Genomic DNA, 21,063 nt, shown 5'->3' with positions numbered 1-21,063 from the left:
GTATCACCCCTAACCGGGTCCCTGTGGCTGACTGTACCTCTGTCTGGCTTCCTGGCTTTTAATCCCCTTTCTCCTGCTCTTCTGCCCTGCTGTTTTGTGCATCCCTGAGTTGTCCCTGGGGCTGACTGCTCCTCTGTCCGGGTTCCTGGCTTTTATCCCCTTTCTCCTGCTCTTCTGGCCTACTACTCTGGGTGGGGCCTGAGTTGCCTCTCCTCGGTGTCTACATAATTCTCTTCAGTGATGTCCTCTTCTTCTCCTGTTCTGGTTCTTTGCACCTGAACTCCTTCTTTACCTTGTGATTTTCTTGCCCCTAGGAAAGAGTGGGATAAATTCATCCACAGAGAGGTGGTGAGACAGTAGGTGTGCCATGCTACTTCTCTAGAGTATCTGCACCAAAACAGGAAGGGCCAGCCTTTGGAATTTGGCCATAACTGACTTTTAGCTTCAGGAAGCCAGTAGCTAACCAAGTGGAGTGTTAGTAGGTCATGGGGCCTTCAAAGTGCTCTGAGATAACACCATCGTGTTGGCTGTCTACTCTTCCTTGGGCAAGGCTGGCTGTGCCCAGTTACAAGGAAATGATGATTCTTTTTCTGGACTCTGTGGCATCTAAGAGGCTGAGTTCCTGCTCTGGGACCAATCACTCCACAGACACCCCACACTAAGGGAACTGAATCTTGAGGAACCAACCAGAAGTAAGGATTCACCTTGTAGCAAAAGGTGGGGAAAGCCTCCATTGTTTTTCTTTGATGAGCTACAGCAACTAACTTCCCTCACCTTCAAAACTCTGCCCACACCCTGCATCTGGGATTCCTGTTGATTCTTGGTTGTGCCTGCATGTCCCAAGAGGTCAAAATGGAGTGATGTGAGCCCAAAGGTCTCCAGGAGCAGTCCCCACTTCTTCCTAGGTCATGGTTACTCATGTCTACCTTGATTCTGCCCTCAATTCCACTACAGACTCCACATCCCTCAGGCTACTTTCCAGCTTGTGTCAGGCTCTCTGGACCTGGCCCTACTTTCCTTCTAGAAAAAAAAGAATCCACCATTTGGTAAAGGTCTATTATGAGCCCAGCACTGAGAAAACATTCTAAACCCATCACTTCCTTCCAGAAGATCCCATACAGGGTATTTCTGATTCCTACCCCTTACTCCATTCTCCATCTCACTTACAGTGCCCACAAATCTCACACCTTTCCTCTATTCATGAAGTCACAAACTCACTCCTTCTCAACCCCTTTCCTCTCCATTCTTCCTTCTCAAGTGACCCAGCTGCTGCTCCTTGTAGCAGCACAGCTCAGCAGGACAGGGGCAGCCCTGGGAGAGGGAGGAGGGCCTAGGAATCCAGGAAGAAGAGTGGTCCACTCATCTCCTATGTGTCCTGGTTTCTATTCCCCAACACTCCCTTTCTATGCTCCCTCTCTTTTTGAGCTTGGTTCAAGCTGACTAGGAGCACAGCAGTGGGTGTATCGGTGTTTTTTTTTTTTTTTTTTCTTTTTTCTTTCTACTAGGGAAGAGGGGGTGGAGATGAAGGAAAGAAAAGACGGGGCAAGGATGACTGACGTGAGGCCACACCTTCTTTTGTCCTCCTCCCCATGGACTCTAGCTCCTTCAGGGAAATACACCTGTTTCAGACCAGAAGCCGGTGGGAACAGGTTCACCTCTGCTCCTCTCACCTCACACCACTGCTGGCTGAAGAGCTTCCCTGGGGAGCCTGAGAGACTCTTTCTGGCACCATGAGGGGTGCCCGCTGGAGGAGGGTCCCCTGGGTGATCCTCCTTTGGCCAGTGGTCCTGGGTAAGTGATGCCTTGGGGCAGCATTAGGGGGAAGGGGAGAGGAAGAAACATGAAGAGGTGTGGATGGGCAGAGATGGGGCAAGACCGGGGAGAGATGAGGAAGAGAGGAAGAATGTCAGAGAGACAGAGAAGGAAAGAGGAGACAGGGACAGAGAGAAGCAGAGGAGAATAGGGAGTGACTTGGTTTGGGAGAACTCGTTGGAGGAGCCAGAGTTTATTTTGTGGAAAGGAGGAAACAGATGGGCAGAGATGGAGAGAGAGAGTTGAGAGAGACTGAATGAAACAGAAAAATAGGAAAGATGAGGGGCAGGAACAGAAAGAAAGTACATATATAGATACAGAATGAGAGAAAAAGACAAGCAAAAAATAGAGGAATCAAAGCAAAATGGATATACACAGGGAACAAATCAGAGGGAGAACTAGCAAAACTGAAAGGGAGGGATCGAGGAGGCAAAGAGCAGATTGGCTTGGAGAGTGGTAGAGAGAAAACCAGGCAATCAATGACATGAAACAAAATGTGTATGAATTGTTAAACAGAAAACTGCTTTGCTCTGTAAACTTTCACCCAAATTACAATAAAAAGTTAAAAACAAACAAACAAAAAAAGAAATGAAATGAAAAACCAGGCAGAGACAAGAGAGCAAGGGAGATGCTGGGGAGAGTCAGTTTCTTGCCTCTGAACTTAGGTTTGAAGTCTTGATTAATCCTCTTATTTAATGTTATTTGGTTACCACACCTAAGTGTTTTTGTCCAGATGCCTACATTCCTTAAAGTTAACCAAAGCTTTTTCTTAACAAAGTGTAATATATAGAGATTATTAAAAATAATTAGGAGCTCTGGTAGCATAGTGCCTAAGGCATTTGACTGCTAACCAGAAGGCTGGCAGTTCAAACCCACCAGCCACTCCTCGGAAGGAAGGTTGGGCAATCTACTTCCATAGTGATACTGCCTCGGAAACCCAAGGAGGGGTCGCTATGAGTCGGATCCAACTCCACAGCAGTAAGTCTTGGGCTGATACCCTCAGGGCAGTGTTCTTAGCCCTGGAATTGACCTTGGCCTCCTTTAACACTCTTATTGCCCCTCTGTGTACAGAGTTGCAGGTGCGTGGCTGGGTGGGGGATTGGGGGCAAGATCTGCTGGAGAAGTAACCCTCTGGGGTCCCCCAGGCCTCTCTCCACCATCTCCCAATCTGACCCTATGACTCCAGGACCAGGTCTCATTCTGAATTTCTGGGTGTCTGAGTCTGCCGGTGAGTCTCTGGGTACTTGGCTGCTAACTAAAAGATTGGAGGTTTGCTCCCTCTCAGAGATGCCTCAGAAGAAAGGTCTGGCGATCTGCTTCTGAAAAATCATCCATTGAAAACCCTATGGAGCATAGTTCAACTCTGACACATATGGGGTCAGAGTAGACACAATGGTAACTGACTGGGTTTTGTTTTGTTTTGTTTTTTAAGGCTTTCAGGAGGGTCTGGGGACCAGGGGCGTGTGGGGCCATTCCTGAGGACAGTGAGGAGTCAGTAACCCAAATGAAAGATACAATCACAGCTACCTCCCCACCCCTACAGGTCTGGGGAAGCTTTCACAGAAAGAACCCTTTCTTGGGGAATGGGTCAGAAGGAACACACCTTCTTAAAGAAAGTGAAAGACATAATGCTGAGAAGTGGAAAATTCCACTTTCCTTGAAATTTTTAAGAACTTCGCTAAAAGCAAAGGAAAGAAATGCCACTCCTTGCCCTCCAGCCCTCCCACCACACACCCACACCCCTACTCATCACACAACAAGGATGTAGAGGCCAGAAGGAGCCTTTGAAGCCTGTAGTGGCCAGGCACTCAGGTCTTCTCTTGGAGCAAAATAGAAGGATGCAGAGGTGGCGTAGTGATAAGGCACTTGACTGTTAACCAAAAGGTCAGTGGTTCAAACCCACCAGCTGCTCCACAGAAGGAAGACGGGGTGATCTACTTCCATAAAGGTTTACAGCCTCAGAAACTCAAATGGAGGTTGCTATGAGTTGGAAACGACTCGATGCAGTGTGTTTGTTTTGTTTGTTTGTTTAGAAGAAAGTCTTTCCATGGGAATCATGACCCAGCGCAGTGAGGAGAGGGTGGCTTTGCTTTAGGAGGGGTTCTGGGCCCCTGTTCTGGAGTTCCTGGATGGCACAAACAGTTAACTGCTCAACCCATAACTGAAAGGTTGGTGGTTTAAATCCACCCAGAGGTCACAGCCTTGAAAACTCTATGTAGCACGATTCTACTGCGCAACACACTGGTCACCAAGGGTCAGAACTGACTCAGTGGCAACTGGTTTGGTTTGGGTTTGGGTTTTCCTGAGGACTCTGTCTTGGCTGTGAAGCTAACAATTCTGGTCCCTGTACCCGAGTCCTGTTTTATCTTTCCAGCCTTGGCACCCTGTTGTAAAAAGTGGGGGTGGTGAGTGATGTGACTCTCTGACCCCTACATTCCTGAGTTTTGTCATTCTGTGGTTTAAAGTCAATCTAAAAAGTGTTAGATACCAGCTCAGCACTTGGTCCTGCATTGGGATCATCAAGCTCAGGAGGGATGGGAAGTAGGGTCTGTAAATAGGAGCTCAAGGGTGAAAGAACTGGGGTAAGAAGGAGCAGAGAAAGCAGAAGTGAGGAGGGTGGGGTGTATATCACAGAGCAGAGTGAAGGAGAATGAATGAGGGAGGAGGTCCCCACGGTGACTCTAAAGAGGTGCAGGGATGCTCTGGATCAATGGCCTCCTGGGTTTTGGTGCAGAGCAGAATGGAATGGGTGGGGGAGTTAGGAGAGGCAGGGGTGTGGGCTGGGGAGATGTTCCCCAAGCATCCGATGGAGCATTACAGGGATGTTGGAGGAGAAAAGTAGTCACAAAAGGATAGCCAGTTGCCTCCTCCTCTCTCCTGAGGAGAGCTTCTGGGATGTAGAAGTCAATCAGTCCTGGCCTCTTGTCTCCCTGATGGAAGCTTATGGTGACCTGCTTATATTTGAGTCTAGGGTCTTTTTCCAGACTTGCCAGCAGGACTCTTTCCCAGGCCTGAGCCATCACTAAAGCAGGTGTCAGAGCCTCCTCTGCCTCAGACTGGAGGGAGGGAGGAACTTCAGGATTTCTAGAAAAGAAGCTACAATGGTAAGGGCTTCCTTAAGGAAAAGCCCTGACACTTGAGGGTGGAGGGGAGAAAGAAGGGTGGACAGAGGTGGGCTGGATGTGGAAGAAATGGAATTTGGTGGCTCTGAGTGCAGACATGTCACTCGGGTTGGTGTCAGCCCCCCACCATGGACTTCCTCCTGTACCAGACCAAAAGAATCCTTAGTAATGTTTGTTATTAATTTTAATCACAGAATAATATGTGATAAATACAGTTGTAATCACTTAAATGCAATATTTCTTAGATTATATGAATACTAACAGCAACACTGGTTTGTAAAATCTTTCTACATTGAATTATAACATCATTACTACTGAGGAGAAGCCGTTGTTTATTTTTCTCCTTTTCCTTTAATTACTATTTCATTCTCAAAACAGTTATTGATATAGGTTCACAAATATTAATTATCACAATACCAGAAATCTTGACAAAATCAGAGACTATAAAAAACACCAGCTGCAGCAAAAACAAGGTGTGCTTGTGGCAGGTGAAGATGAAACCACGTGATTCAAAACTACATTTTATGTAATTGGGTAATAATGACAGCTCTGATCAGAGCTCATTAGAATGTTCAAAAACTAAATGAGCATAGAGTTTTGGCCTTATAGATATATTAATAAGGAGCTCTACTAGCACAGTGCCTAAGCCATCTGACAGCTAATCAGAACGTTGATGGTTCAAACCTACCAGCAACTCTGCAGAAGGAAGACTGGGCAATCTACTTCCGTAAAGATTTACTGCTTTGGAAACCCAATGTGGGTCATTATGAGTCAGAATCAACTCCATGACAATGAGTTTGGCTTTTGGTTAAGTATATTAATACACTTAAGCTGGGCTTATGAAAAGTGCTTTTGTTGTTATAACTAATTACACAAATATTTTAGTGAAAAATAATAATTTCTATTGAAACACTACAAAAAATTCATAGACAGTCATTTTGGAGTCACCTCCTCTGACAGTGTCACCTGGTGTGATATATACCCTCTGCAACCCCTAGTGACATCACTGTCCTAGTGGCTCCTGGTGGCTCTTGACAGGAATGATTCAGAAGGAAGCTTGGTAGCCCTGATTCCACATCTTACATGAGAAACTGGGTCAAAATAAGCCTTGGTAGCTGAGCAGCTGCCACCCTAAGTGGTCACTCACAGGTTACAAGACTATAGCCAGTGTACAGTGAGGGAGGAGATTCACAGTCAAAAGGGGGCCAGAGGAAAGGGTGTCCTGCTCACCCTCTCTCAAAAGCCTCTAAGCTGTCTATCTGGGAGAGGCCTCCTCTGACTTCATAACAAAACTCTCTACAGATCCATCTGCCCATCCTGCTAGGAAACATTTGCTGTGCTTGGGGACACACAAAAAGAGAGGATCCCAGTACTAGAGGTCTTGCCAAGAAATTGATCAAATTTAGGCCAGTGGCTCAGCAAGATGTACGCCATGAGCAGGAACTTAAAATCCGTAGAGCTGGTGTCAATTTTACCACTTAGCTGAGGGAACATAGGCAAAAATTCCTTTAGCTCTGGAGTTTTGTTTTTCTCTGGGGTTACATCGTAAGGTTGTTGTGGGGCTAAGATATTATAGTATCTGGGATAAAGTCAGGGAGTCATTGTTTGAGAGAGGGACTTCTCCATTTTAGAGTAGGGGAGGTTGGTGGTGAGCAGCGTGATGGAACCAGGAATGGGATGGGTGCCTCCATTGGCTCTAAGGTCTTTCCACTCATCCAAGCCTCCTTATGCCTTTAAAAAGCCACCCCTACCTACGCTTCCTTAAGAAGACCTGATGACGCAGTGTTTAAGTATTAAGCAGCTGCTAGTTGGAAGGTCAGTGAGAAAGATGAGGTGGTCTGCTTCTGTAAAGATTTACAGCCTTGGAAACCCTGTGAGGCAGTTCTACCCTGTCCTGTCAGGTTCCTATGAGCCAGAATCAACTCAAGAACGAAGGGTTTGGTTTAGAGGGGTTTCCTGTGGAGCCCTAGTGGTGTGATGGTTAAAGCACTCAGCTGTTAAACAAAAGGTCAGCGGTTTGAACCCACCAGCAGTTCCATGGCAGAAAGATATGACAATCTGCTTCCATAAAGATTACCGCCATGGGAACCTTACAGGCTTTGGCAGCAAGTCCAAATTCAAGTGTTTCCTGTGGGCTTGTAATGGCTGGCTGGGTATATTTAGAATGTGACTTATCACATACACTAACCCTGAGTGCCAGCCTCTGCCATCAAGCAGAGGCCCCACTTGAGCTGATATCATGTGTCACGGTTCCTTGCCTGGCAATCTGCTCCACGCCCTTGGTTTCTGTGCGTAGTTTCAGCAGTAGAAGCTGGCCTGGCAGTGTTTGATGTGCGAGTGGGTTGTCTTCATTGCCAGGAATGGTTGAGAAGCAGTTGGCCTTTTATGTGCACAAACAAGTGGTTTTGCTACCATGTGTTCTCTGGTCTCAAGGCACTGTTAAGTGCTTCAAATAGGCACAGAGTGTAGCTCGAGGAGCCATGCGTCTGAAAGCCAGGACTACAGACCTTACAGGAGGAGGTAGGAACTCCTCTAAGTTCCAACTTTTCACCTCAAATGTACATTTTTCCTGCTACTAGGCTGAGTTCATTGCAAGCAGATACTTGGTTACCATCCAATCCCCATTTCGTGGCTCAGTGCTGAGAAATTGAATCTTTTGTCACTGCATACAACAATGTACAAAATACTCAACATTTTCCTTGAAACTCTGTAAAGGTCCCAGAACCGGGCAACTGTTTTTATGAATGAGACCAGACTCCTATGGCAGGCAGCTCCGTTCTCCATGTGTGTGTTCTGAAGGACTACAGGGACATCTACTTTATGTGCAGACATTCCCCAACCTACATTGCTATCTGGACTCCAAAATTCCCATCAACACTGGGCTTTTAGAAATTCAGAGTAAGAGGGAGCTCAGACTATGGAGTTATTCATTCCCTTATGGAACTTCCATTTGTGCCAGATACTCTGAACACTAAGATGATAAGTCATGGTTCTTGTCCTCCAAAGCTCTCTAAGCTAGAGTTGCACAGCTAACAAATAGCACAACTGGGACTAGAAGCCAGGCCTCCTGATTCCTTCTTCACTGTGTTTCCACTGCAGCACACAATCTTTTATGTATAAGCTTACACTCCAGACCAGCCTATCCATGGAGGGCAAAACAAAGCCCTTACCCCTATTATTATTTCATTCATTCACACATTTATTAATACAATTATTAATTCAGAAAATACTTAATGAATGCCAACTATGCAACCAGACGTTGCTCCAGGGCAGGGCAACATTGTGTATACGATGAAAAATGAAACAGACATGGCCCAGCCTTCTGGAACTAAGCTCTAGTATGCAGATAGACATAAAATAATTACCAAAACACTCCCAACTACAAATGTGGTACAGCTATGCTGAAAAAGTACAGAGTACAATGATAGTAAAATCAGGGACTTTACTTCGATTAGGAAGTCTGGAAAAGTCTCTCTGAGGAGGTGCTGTACCTGTGAGCTGGAACCTGACAGCTAAGTAGTAAACCAGGAGGCGAATGTGAGGCAAAGCATGAGCCCAGCAGGAGGAAGAGTCAAAGAAAGGCTGACCCTTTGAAAGACTTGAAAGAGGTAGACATGTTCTAGATTGTGCAGGGCCTTGAAAACGTAGAATGGATTGTAACTTTTAGTAATTAAAATGGGCACATAGAGGAGTTTTAAGCAAAGGAGTGGCATGATTACATTTGAACTTCAAATGACTGCACTGGATAAAACCAAACCAAACTCACAGCCGTTGAGTTGGATCTGACTCATAGCAACCCCTCCTTGGGTTTCCAAGGTGGTATCACTACGGAAGTAGATTACCCAATCTTCCTTCTGAGGAGTGGCTGGTGGGTTTGAACTGCCAGCCTTCTGGTTAGCAGTCAAATGTGGGTGCTGTGAGGAAAATAGTTTGGAAGGGAGCTAAGTAGATGGGAGACCAGAAGGAGTCTATTGCTAGAGTCTGGGTAGAAGATGCTGTGGTTTGGTCCTGGCAGCAGCTGTGGAGAGTTGGGAAAGGGAGTGGACATGTGTAAAAACAACAGTAAGGAGGGGCTTAATAGTATTGGCCCAATCACAGGATTGTTGCCTTTGTCTGATCGCAGAACCTGTATAGGGACAAAGATGGCAGGCAGTGCAGAATGCCATTTACTGAGCTAAGGTACTGACTATCCATATAGTACATACTTTACCTCATTTGGGAGCTCTGGTGGTGTAGTGCCTAAGGCATCTGACTACTAACCAGAAGGCTGGCAGTTCAAACCCACCAGCCACTCCTTGGAAGGAAGGTTGGGCAACCTACTTCCGTAGTGATACCGCCTGGAAAACCCAAGGAGGGGTCACTATGAGTCGGATCTGACTTGACAGCAGTGAGGTTTTTTAGTTTTTACCTCATTTAATCCACACAACAACTCTGTGAGTTTGGTATCATTATTATCTATTGTTATCCCAAGCCTCAGAGAGAGAAACTTGCCCAGGTCACACATCACATTCTGGTCAGTTTGACTCTAGAATCCACACTTTTAACCACTCTATGGCCTTGCCAGATACATTCTACTGTTACTTGTCCATATCAGGCTCAGACAGAGCCTTTTTGGAGAATGTCAGAAGCATCATGTCTGGTTAGAGTCATGGCAAGAAAACGCAAACACCAAATCACAACAGTTACCATAAATCATTTTCATGCTTCATTTCCTTCTCCCCTGAGTCAGAGACCAGCTGACCTACGTTCTGAGGAACTGGAATATCTGAAACATCCTTGGCACCACTTTACCTTTCTTGGGCTCTCCTTCTTTTCCCTCATCAGTAAATGGAGCCACCTCTTGACGTCAAAAGCCTAGGTCAGTAAGACAAAGGAAAATAATTTATAATCCACCCTCCACAGCTGGCTCCAATGTAAGAACCTTATCTCTTCTTTAGAGAATATTATATCTGCTGAAGTCACACCCCAAACAATGCTTGTCATCAGGTGTTTCTTCACCTTGCATATCACCATAGTCATTTGACCTAATTTCTCCTTAGCAGTTGGTGTAGAAGTCCTAGGTTACCCTGGTGACCTCAGAATCTCCAAGACCAAGCCGAGAAGCATTAAAACAGCATGGACCACATACTCACACTAGCAAGCTCCAGATTTCTTTTTTCTCATGCCTTCCCCTCCTGAGAAGAAGTTTGATTTCCAGGCTCCACCATCTTGCCTTTGGCACTCATTTCTCTCCATCTCCCAAGTTGTCCTCACCAGGAGCTTGACTACTTTCTGCTGCAATGGTGGTCATACCTCTTGGGCTGCTATGGTCCCATCGGCATCCTCCTGGACCAGAACCACTGCAACAGCACAGGAGAAATAGATGCAACCTCAGCTGAAGGAACTGGAGACCAGGGCTTGGGAACATAAGAGTTTATTCATCAACAAATGTTTATGATGTGATTACTTTATGCCATACTCTGTTCTAGGTGCTTGAGGTACCATGAAATCAGTTGTCCTAAGGGCATTTTGAATTAGTATCTTTCCTCAACTTGAATTCTAGGAACAACGGAGGAAAAATTCTCAGCTGACACAACACTGGATCACAGTTTCTGTGTCCTCTAACATAATCTGTAGCTATGGCCTCCATTGTCACCTGTGCCACATCACAGAGTATTGTGTACTGTTCCTACAGCAGTGGCTCCAACATCAACAGACTCATTGTCTCCCACTAACCCATCATCCTATGGGGCAGCTCTGGGAACTGTCTGGCTCCCAAACCCTGACCGCAGAGAGGTAGAAGGCTAAAATCACCCACAGCTCAGGAATAGCTCAAAAATGTCAGCCGTTGGTCGCAAGAATATCCAATGGAGCAACAGAGTCATTCTCAATCCTAGGCCTACTGGGCAGCTCAGTTCCAGCTGTGTGTAATAAAGACTTCCCACAACCTGCTTCCTCCTCTGTGAGAGGAGCTGAGGCCTCCAGGGCCCTCAGAGGCCAGATCCTCAAGCATAGTTACAGTGATGAGATGGGAGGGTTTCTGGTGCTGACATGGGTCAGGCTGATTCCCACACAAATAGCTCTTGACTCCTCACACAGAGTGGCAAGGCTGGTGGGTCTGCCTCTTTCAACTTCTTCACAACTCTTAGGCACTGCCCATTTGTAAGTAAATTTGTCTTCAAGGTTGTCCTTGCAGTTGAAGGAGGCTTGTCCCTCAGGGTACTTTCCCCTGTGCTCTGCACTGCTCTAGGTGAAGCCTGGCCAACAGCCACACCAATCAGGAAATAACAGCAAAAAAGTGAAACTTTGTGGGTGGTATAACTCATGGTTTCCTCACCTCCAGTTCCAGGAATAACTCAAGACAAACAGACAAGGCAACTCACAATACACACAAGGCATAGAGTTTGTTTTTTCTTTAGGGAGTGACTTCACCACTCTGTGGGACTGTTATCTCTCACCACCATCACTGCTTCTGCCACTACTTCTTCATCCAGGTCAGTAACAATCCCATTTCCTCCTCATACCTCCTGAGTCACCAGAAGGCCAACGGGAAAAATGGAGCCTATTAACACCATCAACCTTGCCATCTCTGCAGCCCTGAGAGAAATAAGACAAGTGCTGGACATCTCCCACCTGACACAGTTCAAAGGGAGAAAAAGCCACCTTTGTTGATTGCTTTCTGCTTGAAGTGATAGCAGAGAAATCCATGGAAGTTTCCAGGACTCAGCTGTGAGGAATATCCCCATCTCAGTGCCAGCTCTGGAGTCTTCACTGTTTCTGGATTGAAGGTGTCCTCTGAGAGAACTTCTTAAAAACTATCCATTTTAGGTGATATCACACATTTCATGTCATCCCAAGAGGTTGACAGTCATCACATCATACTCTAACATTGTCACAAAAAAGGGAGATACCAGGAAAAATGGGAGATATATCCTGGGGTCACACACCCAAAACAAAAACAAAAAAACTAGTTGCCATCAAGTCAATTCCGATTATGGCAACCTCATGTGTGTCAAAGTAGAATTGCACCATTGTGTTTTTAATGGCTGTGTTTTCTGAAGTAGATCGCCACATCTTTCTTCCATGGTGCCTCTGAGTAGGATTGAACTTCCAACCTTTTGATCAGCGGCCAAGTGCATTAACCATTTCTACCACCTACAGGCTCAGGTCTCACGTCAGTTGCCCCTGAAAATGTACCAGACTTGTCCACAGGCTTAGACACCTCTGCATTTGGCAGGCAAAGCACTCAGGCCAGGCTGGTTACCATTTCTCCATCCCTGACTTGCAGTTTTCCTGAGGTAGGGTTAAAAGAGCCCAAACTGTGGGTAGTCTATCCACTTGGTGATAGACCCACAGCTGAGCAGTAGGTCATATCTTCTGAGTCTTCACTCTTGTTTTTGAGTCCCAATTCTGCCACTAACAGGGTATGTGATATTGGGCAAGTCACAAAAATCTCAATTTCCTGACCTGTGAAGTGGGAGCACTATTTAATAAGATAAGCTATAGTGGTTCAAACCCACCAGCCACTCCTTGGAGGGAAGATTGGGCAATCTACTTCTGTAGCAATATCACTTCAGAAACCCAAAGAGGGGTCACTATGAGTCAGGTCCAACTCGACGGCAATGAGGTTTTTTTTTTTTTTTTTTTGGTTTTATAGAACATTACACAAATATAAAGTATTAATATTTTTGTTACTTGTAGAGTTAAAACATGCTGCTGAGAGAATTACAACAGAAACCCTATTCCCAGCTATCTGGTTCAATTAATCACAGAAGTCAGATGACACTCAAGAACCCAAAGTAAAGACAATGTCTCCCACAGGCTATAGAGTAGAAATGTCTCAGTAATGTTCATTCCTTATTACTGAAACCATCTTGCTGTGCAGACAGACCCATTGACATGACTATTGGACACCTCTCTTCTCAGCCACAGAGTAAAGTCAGTCATCATCAATTGACTCCCTCTGAAGGGAGGTGTTTTAGGACTTTGTTTCTGGCACCCTCAGCACAGTTGTGAGGAAGTAACAGGAATAATTTCAGACACAGTTACCATGACTCTGAAAAGACAATTAGACCCAGACCCTTAGAAAATGATCCTTGCATGGTAGTTAAGTTTGTGTGTCAATTTGGCTGGGCCTGGTTGAGTGGCTGGGCAGCTGGATGTAGCATTCCCCATGATGAGACTGGTAATCAACTCTATGGTAGAATCTACTGCTAGCAGCTGAGTAGCTGCCTTAGGGATGTGATCTGCTTCCTTTATATAAGGAGAAACCTTGGGGATAGCCTCTAGCTTATGGCACACTTGAACCCTGCATGTAGCTGTGTCATTGTTCAGCAGCCTGCCATGCTCTGCCAACCTTTGGACTTTCAATGGACTTGAAGGAATGGGCTGCCATGTGGTTTGGTAACATCAGGATTGTGCCATTTTATTTATTGACCTTGGGATTGTTACCCTCAGCAGCCAGTAAGCAGCCCAAGTGAAGAGATGCCTCTAGCTTCAGTGGGCCAGGAGCAAGAGGCAGAGCTAAAGCCCAAGGCTGAGGGGCTTTCACACAGCCCCTAGAGCCTGGGACTTTGAACTCGGACTTCTAGCCTCCCAAAGTGTAAGAGAATAAACTCCGGTTTGTTCAAGTATCCCATTTGTGGTATATTCTTGTCAGAGTGGCACTAGGTAACCAGAATACCTGCTAAGGAGACAATAGGAGAAATTCTCCTATCTGCTCCTCACAGCTGAAAATCAATCCAGCTATGGTGTGGTGAGAGATACTTCAGAGTTGGGATGAGGGACTGGAATCAGGAGGAACAGTTGAGCAGTTAAGAGCCTGGTGCAATAGAGTAATTATACCACAGCAAAGGCAAACAGGAAGCCTAATATATATACTCACTGCCATCGAGTCGAATCCGACTCATCGCAATCCCTCCTTGGGTTTCCGAGGCAATATTACCACGGAAGTAGATAGCTCAACATTCCTCCCGAGGAGTGGCTGGTGAGTTTGAGCCACTAGCCTTCTGGTTAGCAGTCAAAATGCCTTAGGCACTACACCACCAGAGCTCCCCCTATTATATATAGTGGGAAAAATAATTTGGAGAAATAATAGTTGATGCCAGGGACAAAGACGAGGAAGGAATCAAAGATGAATGGGAGGTTTCTGACCTGGATATCTGCAGGACTGGTGCTACAATTCCCAGAAGGAAGGAAGATAGAAGAAATAGTTTAAGGAAAAGTTCAACTTGGACTTGTTGAATTTAAGAGGCCAAAGTTGTGTTTGACATTTGCTGGAAAAGTCAGTGTGGAAAATGGGTGAGAAGTCGGAGTAGAATTATGGATTTGTAAGACATGAAAGTGATGCAATTCAGCTAGGGAGGGAAAGGAGAAACAGGGCTATAGATGATATCTGGAAGACTGACTTTATCTGAGGGTTGAGAGGAGAAGAGAAGCTGCAAAGGGAACAGAAGGATCAATGAAAGTGTTGGGAAGAGAATAAGGATCCTTCAGGCTCAAGGAGGGAAATACCATGCAAATGCCAAAGGGAGGGTGGTCGAGGAGAAAAGATTGAGGTAGATGTGCAATATATATTTGTTGAATGAGTGAATGAATATCTTTTACAGAGACCCATGAGGACAGAGACTGAGAAGAAAATTGTTTTTGATGGTTACCAGTTACCATTGAGTCAAGTCTGACTCATGGTGACACCATATGTTTCAAACTAGAACACAGGATTTTCAATGGCTGCAACTGGTGGCATAGTTCCTAAGGCATTTGACTGTTAACCAGAAGGCTGATGGTTCAAACCCAACAGCCACTACTCAGAAGGAACACAGGGCAATCTACTTCCGTAGTGATACTGCCTCAGAAACCCAAGGAGGGATCACTATGAGTTCAGCTCCAACTCAACAGCAGTGAGTTTGGTTTTTGGTTTTTATAATCTTTCAAAAGTAGATTGCCAGAACTTTCTTCTGAGGCACCTCTGGGTGGACTCAAACAGCCAACCTTTCAGTTAGCAGCCAAGCACATTAAGTGTTTACATCACCAAGGGAGTCCTTTGGTGATTAGGAAAGAGTTTGGGGTGACCTTCAAGGAAAGCTGTTTCAGTGGAAGGCAGAGTATAAGGAGGAGGTGATAAAGAAGAGATGAGAGTATAGACTTGAGGGTGAAACAAAAGGTATGGACAAAAAGACACAAATTGGATGAAATATTTTTATTTTAGATCAAAAGTGGCCTAAATGTGATTATCAACTGAAGAGAAGGAAAGATCACAGAAAAGACACACAAGACAGAGAGAACTGACAGACTGAGCCATCCAGGGAGGAAGAGGAACAGACCAGCGTGCAAGGAACCTCTTAGTGGCGAGTTAGCCTCTCTTCTGAGTGAGACATGGGGCCTGGTGGAGAGGGTTCTGGGGCATCAAGGGTTAGATGGTTTTGGCCTTTTCAGTGAAGTAGGTGGAGTGTCATAAGGAGAGGAGACAATAGGAGAGAAGAGATTGAACTTGTTTTTCTCAAATATCAATTCTTTACAGTCAAATCTCCCAGCTCTCTGCTTTGCAAATATGTTATGTATTTTAACTAGGTGAGAAAACAGGCTTCAGATGTCTAACCATGTCATGGAACCTGAAGATTGCATTCTGGTAAAGACAAGACCAGCTCACTTCACCAGTGCTTGAGCAGCAGGAACAAAGCTGAGAATATTCCTTAGAACAAAGCTTGATCAAGACCTGAAACTTGTATGCCTTACAACTTTATCAAGTTGGTTTCAACAAAAACAAAAAAACAAACTCACTGCCGTAGAGTTGGTTTGCACTCATAGTGACCCCTCCTTGGGTTTCTGAGGCAGTATCTCTACAGAAGTAGATTGCCCAGTCTTCCTTCCGAGAAGTGGCTTGTGAGTTTGAGCCACCAACCTTGTAGTTAGCAGTCAAATGCCTTAAGCACTATGCCACCAGAGCTCCCAAGATGGTTTTAGCTTACTGAAACTTTTAGGAGCAGATACTATCATTTCATTGTAGAGGCAGTGTTTCTTAAAATGTGTCACGAAGCACCTAGAATCAGAATCACTTTGGGCACATATTAAAATGCAGATTCCTAGACCCCACCCTAGGAGCTCTGGTGGCATAGTCGGAAACCCAAGGAGGGGTCGCTATGAGTCAGAACTGACTCCACTGCATTGAGTTTGGTTTTTTGGGTTTTTTTAGACCCCACCTCAGGCATAGGGAATGGACCTAAGAATCTTCATTTTCACAAGCTCCCCAGAGATTTTGAAGCAGTCTGGTTTAAAAAAAAAAAAAAAAAATTAATAACTAAAAGAACTCTTTAGCTCCTTACCCTACACCCCAGGATTTCTTACTTGAGAACAACATATTCAAGTTTAATAGATTGGATTATCTGCAAACTGTTTTCCTAAATAGCTAAATAATCCGTTGAAGGTGTGGTTTAAGGTTTATTGTTTAAACAGTGGTGAAAGACAAACACAATAACTGTAGTTTTGATATAATGAATGCTAATCTCTTCCTCTGACAACAACAACCCTAACAGATTTAGAGACTTGTTAAGACTTAGCCTACTCCACTCAACAATAAAACTATGTCATCAATGCAAAGGCGTTCTCTTGCTCTCTTGTTAGCTGTAGCAGCAGACTCTCATCGACTTGGTCCCCGATGTGTTGCAAGTTCATTAAGTAAATATTTAAAAGGAGGAATACCAAGACACAGCCCTGCATCTCAACATTTAAAACTGGTACTGAGAAGCAACATATTTTTTCAAAAGGAAAGGGTGTTGGGAAGCAAGTGCAACCTTTCTTTGCACAACCTTTCTGCAAAGCAATTTGGCAGCATGTATTGATAACATTAAAATTTTATGACAGCATTAACCAGTAATCCCACATAGTAGTCTCTTATGGGAATAAGCTGAAATAATAAAAATAAAACATTATGCACAAAGATAATAACCAAAGCTTTATATATAAGAGCAATGCAATGGAAATAAATAGCCTAAGTGTCCAACAGTAAATTAATTATGGGCTACCCCTATAGTGGAAGATTAGTTAATGTTTAAAGCCATGTACAATGTCTGACAGGGCACATGAACACACACATGCTTTGTCTCTCACACACATTGTTGTTGTTAATGCTGTCAAGTCAATTTTCAACTCATAGCAACCCCATGTGACAGAGTAGAACTGCCCCATAGGGTTTCCTAGACTGTAATTTTTCTAGAGGTGCCTTGGAAGAAAGGCCTGGAGGTCTGCTTCCAGAAAACTCAGCTATTGAAAACCCTATGGAACAACTTCTGCTCTGGCACACATAGGGTTGCCATGAGTCAGAATCAACTAGAAAGCAACTGGTGGGTTTTTTTTTTTCTTTTTCTTTTTGAAGTTTATTGAGGAAAAACTTACAAGCATAGAAGGAGCAAAGTGTACATGACTCCTTGTTGTTGTTGTTATGTGCCGTCGAGTCAAACCCGACTCATAGCGACCCCTCCTTGGGTTTCTGAGGCAGTATCACTACGGAAGTAGGATTGCCCAACCTTCCTTCTGAGGAGTGGCTGGTGGGTTTGAACCACCAGCCATCTGGTTAGCAGGCAAGTGTCTTAGCCACTATGCTACCAGAGCTCCCTCCTTGAGCTCTTGTTATCTCACAGGGAGGTGGGCTGAACTGTACACAGAAGTGGTCCAAGAAAGGGACCTGTGCCTGTGCTATTTGGAGGGAAATGGGAAGGGAAGGTAACAATGAAAGTTTCCAGGTTGGGGACATAGCTTTGTTAGGACCAGGGCCTTCAGAGCTCAGCTAGGGGAGTTTACATTTTGCCGTTGGGCTGAGCTGGCCCAGTCCCTCTAATCCAGCTCTTCCAGGCTTCTAAAAGGGGGAAGGGAAAGAACTACCATCCAAGAGATAAAGGTTTTTCTCTCTTCAGGCTCTGCTTACAAGGAATAGTGATGTGAAGAAAGGCTAATGATAGCAGGTGAAGTTTTTTTTTTTTTTTAAAAAAAGCAAGATACAAAATTAAATATACTGGGTAAGTTAAACTATGTATAGATTTTAAAGCACAGAATAAACCTGGAAGAAAATCTAACAATGTGGTTATCTGCGGAGTGGGATCATGGGATTTTGGTCTTTCAATTGTGTTTATGTTCAAAGTTTATATATGTCTTTTTAGTATATTTCAGTGAAGTTGTATAACTTTGTCCATAAAAGTTAAGCATATCTTCTGTTAGGTATATTCTTATGTATTTTTTATTTTTCTGTCACATAAGTACTCTCTTTTTTTTTTAAAAAAAGTAACAACTGTATTTTGCTAATGTATAAGAATGCAGTTATTTTTAAAATTTTTATCTTTGCAGAACTTTGCTGATAATTTATGAACTTGGGGGACTTTCTATGTAAAATATTATATCATCTGAAAATAATGACAAGTTTGTTTCCCCTTTTTCATATCAAAAAGAAGTTCTTGTATGTCATACTTTATTTTTCTTGAGTTATTGCACTGGCATACTGCTCCTGTTCTAATTTTAAAGCAAATGTTTCCAATGGGTTTTCTTTAACTCCCTTATTATCAAATTACTTTTTGCTTTGAATTTTTTGTTAATACCATGAGTTTTCAGTAATGGAAGGCATGCTGAAGTCAAGGAAAAAAAATTTTTTAGGTAATAAGGAATTTGATACAATTATGTGGGACACATGTCAGAAGTGTACTCTCGTGGTGGGATTGGTGGAGTGAAGCCTGTTTCTTCAGATTCAGGCAGTTCTTCAAGGTCGCAACATGCCCTACAACTATAGCACCTTCCCAAGAAACCCAAGAGGCTGAAAACGTTGGTGGACAATATTGGTCCCTCTGGTCATAAAAAGGTTAAGTAGATGTTTACTATGGGTTGTTACTACTCTGGTAGCATAGAGCCCAAGGCATTTGACTGCTAACCAGAAGGCTGGCTGTTCAAATCCATCGGCTACTCCTCGGAAGGAAAGTTGAGCGATCTACTTCCATAGTGATACCGCCTCGGAAACCCAAGGAGGGTTGGGTCCAACTCGATGGCACATAAAAACAACAACAGGAATTTTAACATTAGTGAATGATGAATTTTATCAAGTGCTTTTCCTTCATCTGTTGAGATGATCATTTCTTTCTTCCACCTCTTTATATGGTGATTTATAGTAACAGAGTTTTATATTCATCTCACATTTTCAGTTTAAATTCAACTTCAACATGATGTACTTTTTTAAATATTGGATTTAACCAGCTAATATTTTGTTTAGGACATTTACATTTACATTACTACCAAGATTTATTGATCTATAGTTTTCCTTTCTTTTTCTGTCATTGTCTGGTTTTAGTATTAAAGTTATACCAGCATTATAAAATTAGTTGTGGAGCATTCTCTCTTTTTCTAAATTTTGAAAGAGTTTGCACAAAATTGGAATTATCCCTTGTTCTGCCACCCAAAAAGGGTTTCCACTGCTCATAATCTGGTTAAAAATAACTCAGAGGCAAGAGTTGTCAGCATAGCCTTTATTATTTGCTAGCAAATAGATAAGGTATTTGGCTGCTAACCAGAAGGTGAGCAATTCAAACCCACCAGCTGCTCTTTGGAAGAAAGATGGGCAATCTACTTCCATAAAGCTCTACAGTCTTGGAAACCCAATGGGGGTCGCTATGAGTTGGAATTGACTTGATGGCAGTGAGTTTTGAGTTATGAGTTTTGAGTTTTGAGGTTTGAGGTTTGAGCAAATAAGGAGACAGGGAGATTTTCCCAAAGCACTGTCTCGGCAGACAAAGCGGTTGGGCAAGTCTTTAAACCTACAGTGCGATAGAGAGTTATATATATTCCTTGCTTCTTGGGGAGCTGTTATTTCATAGGGGGCAGGGCTATAGCCTAGCATGGAGGTGGCTGACAGACCCCTCGCTTCTGAAATGGGTCCCTGTAGCACAAATGATATAGTTCTGGTGGTTTTTAGTTCCTTGACATGAGCCTTAACCTTCCAAGGTCCCAGAGGGGAGAGTTGCTTTCTTTGTACATGCTTCTGAATTTGGGTGGAAGCAGCTCAGAGTTAATTGCTGCAAATGAGAGGGTCTGGCAGGAAGTGGGGTGGGGGTGGTCTTCTCTAGTTGGCTGATTAGACATATGTTGTGGCTTATTTATTGCCTAGGTCCCATCCATAGGAGTGATAACAGGTTTTCTAGCCTAACTGGCCTCAAAGATAGGTTTTCTAAACCAGCTGGCTTTATTCCTCTCTGAGAGATTTGCATTCCTTGTTCTTGAGGGGTCTTAGGACAGAGATCTCATCTTCTGAAGCTGCTTCCAGCAGAAGAGGGGCATTGAGGCCTACCCATCAGAAGAGTAAAAATCTCTCACTGCCTGTGCTAAACTAGTATAAACTTTAGGTGAGGGTGGGGTATCAGGACTATCCCCTTCCTCCGGAGGGATGAGTTGAAACCCTTGGGCAACCATCATCCAAAAATGGATGCTTTGGAAGAGCACAAACTTAGACAATTTAGTATGCAAGGTTAAGGAAATATTTAAGCATGGTATATTGCTTCTCTGGTATACGTGGAGTCATATTCTCCTAGTTGGTCTGGTGGCATTGATAGTCAAAGGAGGTAACATGTCATTCAGAGCTAAAGGGGCTGCCCAAGGTGCTCTAACATTCTCAGATGAAGGGGAATTTGGATGACATAGCCAACATTCTGGTAAGTTTCATCCTGATGCTACTGAACTGGAGAGCATCAGAAACTTATAGTCACCCCACCCAGCATGAGAAGGCACAATTAGGAGAGCCACACTAACTGAAAATAATCAAAAGAACATGGTTTGGGATGACTCTCCACCTATTTGCACTTAAAATTATTCCATCTTCCGGGAAGGAGTTACCAGCACATTAAAGCTTAGATTACAATGACAAGCATGCTCACTAAGGCAACCAAGAGACATACAACTTTTATTATTATTATTATTTATTTATTTTTAATTGTGATTTGGGTGAAGATTTACAGAGCAAATTCACTTTCCATATAGCAGTTCACATACACTTTGTCTCATGTCATTGGCCACAATTTACCACAATGCAACAGCTCCCCTCCCATTTCCTCCCCATAGTTACCTCTTCCCAGTGTCCATCCCTTCATACACTCCTGCCCCCTGAGCTGTCTCCCTGTGCATAAGC

The sequence above is a fragment of the Orycteropus afer genome, unplaced genomic scaffold (genome assembly GCF_000298275.1).
Source record: "Orycteropus afer afer isolate SDZICR_OR568_19922 unplaced genomic scaffold, OryAfe1.0 scaffold00245, whole genome shotgun sequence".
In the NCBI taxonomy this organism is placed as follows: Eukaryota; Metazoa; Chordata; class Mammalia; order Tubulidentata; family Orycteropodidae; genus Orycteropus; species Orycteropus afer.
Note: the sequence above shows the minus strand (reverse complement) of the source record.